Genomic DNA, 7,268 nt, shown 5'->3' on the forward strand with positions numbered 1-7,268 from the left:
ACAGAAGATAATCTCAGATGTCTCACCACCTAATATGCTTCCCTCAATGAACCAGTCACGTTATTCATAGAAGAGCATGATTGGCTAGCTGATCTGTGAATCAAGAGTATAAAACACCAATAGAATATAGTTCTGGCTTTGTATGCATATGAGTGATAAAATATACTTCCAAAAAGAGGTATTATAAACCAGTGATTGATAAATTAATTTCAGTTCACAGTGTTATATTGGAAAAAATAAGTAGCATTTGTGAAGGGATTAAAAAATACTCAAAACAATTTTTAACAATGTATAATTGTAATAATATCATGACTACAGTAATATGATATTTCATTTGTCAGAGCAGCTCCAATAATAGTGCTATTCACTTGGTGAATCTTAGGCATGTTGTCACTATTTATTTATAATAGTTTAATGCCCTGACTCTCCTTTCCTGTATTCAAACAAGACAAAGTATCTTTATGTTACAAGAAATATATGATCATTATTTGGTTGGGCTGACAAAACTGTCTATAAGATGGTGCTCATTTAGTAAGAGAAACGGTGTATTTTACAGGTTAATCAAAATTTTCCAACATAAAAGCTTGCCATGGGATACTTGTGGGTGACACAGTTTTAGGTCCTTTTTTCAAAGTAGTAACTATTGTTCCTCATTGGAGCTGACTGAACTGAAAGAAAAGGTATTTTTAGATTCTTAGCCTTTTGTCCTTCCTTCCACCAAAACAGCTCTAAATCTTTTAGAACAAATATGTCCTAAATATCAAAGTAATCATCATTGTCATCATTATTATTTTAATTAATGTATTTCTAAATTTGCATCCTTCCTTATTGTTCCTTTGGAGTATATTTCCACATGAGTCAATGTAACTTGTCAATAGACAACAATACAAATATCAATAGAAAAATGTATACCTGGACTCCTTAGGTAAATCACTTAAAACCTGATATAGTTTTAACATACTGGCTGATGGGGGTCAACTGAAAGATTTAAAAAGCTATTTTCCTATTTATAAATTATATTATTTACATAACCCTCAAGATAATATTTCAAAGTATATATTATATATGGCAGTTATATTTATCTCCATAACACAACTGAAGAAAATGATAAGAAAGGAATTTTGTGACTTTCCAATGGAATCACAGCAACTCAGTTACAAAGATTTGCCTGGATTTATTTACCATAATTGCCTATATTTGTAGCAAAACTTACCTGCATTAAAATTCCCAAATTCTGTTTTATAAAACACATCTAAATATTTTATAAATTTGCTATATTGGAACTCAGTTTACATTGCCTTTTTTATTTATTTATTTTTTTAATTAATTTTTATTGGTGTTCAATTTACCAACATACAGAAAAACACCCAGTGCTCATCCCGTCAAGTGTCCACCTCAGTGCCCGTCACCCATTCCCCTCCAACACCCGCCCTCCTCCCCCCTTCCACCACCCCTAGTTCGTTTCCCCGAGTTAGGAGTCTTTATGTTCTGTCTCCCTTCCTGATATTTCCCAACATTTCTTCTCCCTTCCTTTATATTCCCTTTCACTATTATTTATATTCCCCAAATGAATGAGAACATACACTGCTTGTCCTTCTCCGATTGACTTATTTCACCCTACGACCCAGCAATTGCACTGTTGGGGATTTACCCCAAAGATTCAGATGCAACGAAACGTCGGGACACCTGCACCCCGATGTTTCTATCAGCAATGGCTACATTGCCTTTTTTATTACATGAATACAACTCAGCCTTGTTATACATCTTTGAATACATAATAGACTACATTACTATTTCCCCAAAACATAACAATAAGTTGTAAATACTATTTCGGGACAGATATTCTGTAATATAGGTATTAAATCTGTCTTTCAATATCAACATTTTCTCATTGAACAGGACATACAGACTTAGATTCAAAATCAGGAGATGCAAGGGAGTGTCTTCTCCATCTAGTAGCCAAAACAATATTTCATACACCTTGAATTCATGTATTTTTTAAAGAAAATTTAGAAAACAAGTTGTAATTAAAGCAAATTAAAACAAAACTAATAATAGTTTTTAAACCAGGAATAATAGTTTTTTAAAATGTTGGAATCACCCTCTGGGCACTGGTGGGACACTTGACGGGATGAGCACTGGGTGTTATACTATATGTTGGCAAATCAAACTCCAATAAAAATATACATAAAAAATAACAAAAATAATAAAATGCTGGCTTCATACACAGTGTCTTAGTTATACTTCCTACTGCTTTGGGTTATCCCACATTTGATTCTGCCATTCCCTGTTATCTGTCCATTTATTTTGAAAGAGTAAGACAAGTACTTTTCCAAACATTAACTTAAGTTACCCCAAGCAAGAAAAATCACCTTAACAAATGAAAGATGAATGAACTTATCAAAACATTATACATTGCTTCCAATCACTAAATAGTAAGTGACGTTTCTTCATCATGAAGAAAAATATCTCACTATGACAAATTACTTCTTATTTTCTATAAATTGTGGCCTTTTGGATTTGTTAAGGACATCAGAGGTTGGAAGCCTCATTATTTTCTTCTGTCCTTTATGTTCTCAAAATGGCTCTAAATATTCACCTCTCAGTGTCTGGAGTCTGATTGGCAAATATGAGAAAAGATGGTTGTCTATTTTAAACATATGGAGGACTAAGGAATGGTTAAGAAAATCATATATGTGAAGGACAAAAAAATTAATTTCATTTGGACCGAATTGTTTGAGCTCTTTATTTTATTATTATAAAATTATCAACTTTATCCTACATTTTCATCTTTTTTCTTCAATCTTAAAAATATGCATCAATTTATTTCCTGTCTTGTGGTTTAGAATGCTATATGTAAGTTATGAAAAATACATATTTTTTTTTTGCTGATAGCATTACATAAATTTCAAACCATAGTAAAGAAAAATTAATAAAGTGAAATGATTCATTAGCCATTCCTTACCACTTTAACCTCCTTTGTCACTCCCTAGTTTTTGAATGAGGGATATGAAACATGAAGTACTAAACCTAATATCAGGTCAACATGACTTATTTTATAAAGATACTTTTACCAAAACTTTTTTGCATAAATACAAGTGGCAGTCCCATGGCTTTGTAAATATTTATTTGCTCCATTTCTGGATAACTTAGGTTTTCCCTAGATGTCTGTTGGCATTAGCCAATTGATATCAGATTGCTTTTACCCTTGTAACTTGTGTCTTCAACCTCATTTTTACCAGCTACAATCAGAAAATAAATGTTTGCTTTGAAATGGTTTTCTGGTTTGTGTTCCCCTTCACTCCCTAGGTCAATGTTTTTTTCCAATGTGACAGGTATTCCTTTGCTGCTTTTCTTCTAACATAGGCATTGACTAATATTTGTTATTATTTTTAATTTTTATTTTTTAAGTAGGCTCCACACCCAGCATGGAACCCAAAGTGGGGTTTGAACTCATGACCATGAGACCAAGACCTGAGCCTACATCAAGAGTTGGATACTTAACTGACTGAGCCGCCCAAGTGCCTCATGTTATTTCTTTTTATAAAATTCTAACTATTCCATGTGCATTATTTTTACAACCCTGATTTCATTGAAAAGTGGAAATAAAATATTTAGCACATAGTCCTTGGTAATAGTATTTTTCAAAAAATTTCAGCTACTATATAAATAATATTATTTACCCTTGTTGTATTCCTTTGCAGTTATCTTAAGGGTGTGATTTTTCCATTTTTGTAATTATTTTAGGAATTAGGCATTGAAAAAGTAGTGTGGGCCTCAGTCCATTAAGTTTCTGCTTTCAGCTCAGGTCATGATCCCAGGATTCTGGGATCCAATCCGGAGCTGGGCTCCCTGCTCAGCAGGGAGTCTGCTTCTCCCTCTGCCCCTCCCCATGGTTAGTGATCTCTCTTTCATGTTCTCTCTCTCTCTCTCTCTCAAATAAATAGATAAAATCTTAAGAAAATAAAAGACTGGTGTGATTTAAAATTAGTCAAAATGACTAAATGTGTAACCACTTTAAAGAATGGCAAAATAAAACAAAGCAAAATAAAATATTTAACAATTGGCACTGGAGAAGATCCAGAGAGGGAAGATTAAAACAAGCAAAAGGGGGAATGATTTCTCAGAATATTTACAAGCATCCCAAACTGGCAGCCAGTTGCATCAATTGGGTCTGAAAAAAACTATTTTGTTACTTTGTTTGGTGCTAAGCTGTTTAAAAATGAACAAATATAACACTTTCAGATGAGACATGTGCTTTTTGATCATCACAGATCCATACCTATCCTTTGGCTACCTGTCTATTTTATTCAACATAATGCTTCACATGTTTGAATATTGTAATCATGCACTTCTTTTGGGAAAATATTTCCGTTCTTCATAGGAATTATGTTAATTCTCATTATTATATAGGTCATATTCTTTTGGACATATTATTGTTTCTTCATGTCCCTCTTAAAATATTTTTGAAAAAATTCCCCTCTTAAAATCTTACAAAAAGAAGTGGAGATGATCACTGGGTAGCAATTAGTGCTGTTCAGTGAATATTATCATTATCCTTGGAGCATATGATAGTATTCTATTTCCTTAACCCCTTGGAATTTTGACCATGTAGCTTACTTATCTTGACCAATAAATTGCCAATGTTAATAACTTCTGACACTTCAAAGCAAAAGATTCAAAGCCAGCATATAATGCAACATGATCTCTCTTTACCCTTTTCCATAATGACCAGAATTATTGTAGACTGGTTGCTCCATCAGTCTGGATCCCAGAGTAAGGACAAGACTAGACAGCCCACACAAACCACTGTATATGTATAATATGGGCAAGAGATAAAAATGTATCAGTTTAATTATTTTTACTTAGATTGTTGTTAGTTACTACAACATAATGTAGTAGATATTGATTAATGAAGATATTATTAAAGAGGTGTGGTGTCGCTTTCACATACACACACACACATGCTAAAATATGTGGCAGTGACTTAGAATTTAACTGGCAGGCTGTAAGAAACAGTTAGTGGAAGTTTGAAAGATGAAGAGCCATGTTATTCAATGGCACACTATTAGTAAAATGGCTACTTGTGACTCCTTGGAAAGCACGTCATATCCAACTTAGCACTTGACTAAACTGAGAACCTGGGTCTACAGGAGTTCTTTTAGAGTTTGGGGCCATGGGACCTGAGCTGGCACTATAGTGGGCTGAGAGCCTGGGGCCATAGGAACTGGCCTGGCACTTGGGTGTGCCAGGAGCTTGGGGATGTGAGAGTTAACCTAGTGCTGAAAAAGGCCAGAACCTGGGTCTGTGAGGGTCTGGCCTGGTGCTGGTGCAGACCTGGTCCTGGAGTTTGTGGAAAAGTCAAGCTCACTTCCCTTTCTTTCTCCTATAAGAAGGGTGTGTCTCTTCATGATGGGCTACCAAAGTTTGGTGGAGGAGTGATGAGGTAATATGAAACTATTTTTTCTACTCTCTTAACTGCATCTTTTCTTATTTCTATGCAAAAGTTAAAATTGATAATGCTTTAAATTATTTAAAAACATTTAAATAATTTTTGTAAATTTGAATCAAACCTTAGTTTTAACTATAATTCTGCATGTTAAAACTTTTCCACTGATTAAGTTAGCACCCAGTGAATTCCTTTAATTGACAAAATGACTCAGTAAAAAGAAATTAAATATTTGAGTCTTCTACCACAGTCTTACTGGCACCAAGTCTCTTAAATTATGTTAACAGATAGATGCATGGGAGCAAGAAGGTGAAGCTATATAATAAATCTAAAGAGACTATCTAGAAAATACCTATGGGTGTAACCATCAGCACATGTACCTGACTAGAATCAACTATATAATAAGTCTTTTCAGTTTTAAAGAGCATCAGTGCCAAAGAAACTATGCAGAATTGTTTGTGACTTCAGAATAATCCAGCTTATCCTAACTGAAAATTGCCTCAAATTTTTTCTGAATCTTGTAGAGTAGAATAAAACAAAGTGATTGTCCCTCTTTTCATGAACTTCATGTCTATTAATGTTAGTTAAATTTTATATGAATAATAGTAAACATATTATTAAGTATTATTTATTAAATATAAATATATTTATTATTGATTTCACATAGGGTGGAAATATAAAAAGAATAAAAAAGGATCCAAGTAAACTCCAGAGCTTCTGATCCATGAGGAGTTATTAAGAATTCTGAAAGGTTGATCAGTCTATCAATAGTAATGACATTACAAGCACAGAAAAATGTGGGGGTCCTATTTTCTAATAACCTGACAATATACTGCAGGAGAAAACAGAAGAAAATCTTTGTGAACAGGAGTTAAAGATTTCTTAGATATAACACAGAGGTCATGAATTATAAAAATATATATAAATGATAAATTAGATACCATCAGTATTAAAAATTTTTGCTCTTTGAAAGACTTTTGAAAATGGAAAGAGAATTCACAGGCTGGAAATATTATTTGCAACACACATACCTGAGACAAACGTATCCATTATATAAAAGAACTCTAATAAGTCAATAAGAAGGAATCAAACACCACCACAATAAAAGAGATTAGAACAGACAATTTATCAAAGGATATAGGTGGATGTCAAATAAGCACACATAAAGATGCTCAATTACTCAATGGGGAAATGCAAATTAAAACCCCAATGAAATATTGTATACTGACTGGAGTGATTAAGGATAAAAACAACTGACATTATGAAGTGTTGGTGAATGTGCAGAACAATTTGAATTCTCATACATTAGTGATGGGAATGCAAAAGTGAACTACTTTAGAAACATTTTGGCAGTATTTTATAACAAAAAAGTTACATAAGCCAAATGAACCAATAATGTAACCCCTAGTTAGTATGAAGTGAAATACAAGCATATGTCTATACAAAGAGATGTACGATGTTTCTATCAACTTTATTCATAAGTCAAACCTGGAAACAACCTCAAAGTACATCATCTGGTACATTGAATAATATATTGTAGTATATTCATACAATGGAATACTAAGAAATTAAAAGATATGAACTACAGCAACATGGATGAATCTCAAATGCATTATGATAACTGAAAGAGGTCAACTCAAAAAATTCCATACTACATGATTCAATTTATAGGACATTTGGGAAAAGATGAAGCCATAGGGGCCATAAACAGCTGTTGTTAAGAGTGGAAGGTAACAAGTGAGGATTTACTGCAAAATAATTATTTTGGAGGTGATAGAAATATTTAATATCACTATTATAGTAGTTACACGTCAAATAT

This window comes from Vulpes vulpes, chromosome X, assembly GCF_048418805.1.
Source record: "Vulpes vulpes isolate BD-2025 chromosome X, VulVul3, whole genome shotgun sequence".
Classification (NCBI taxonomy): Eukaryota; Metazoa; Chordata; class Mammalia; order Carnivora; family Canidae; genus Vulpes; species Vulpes vulpes.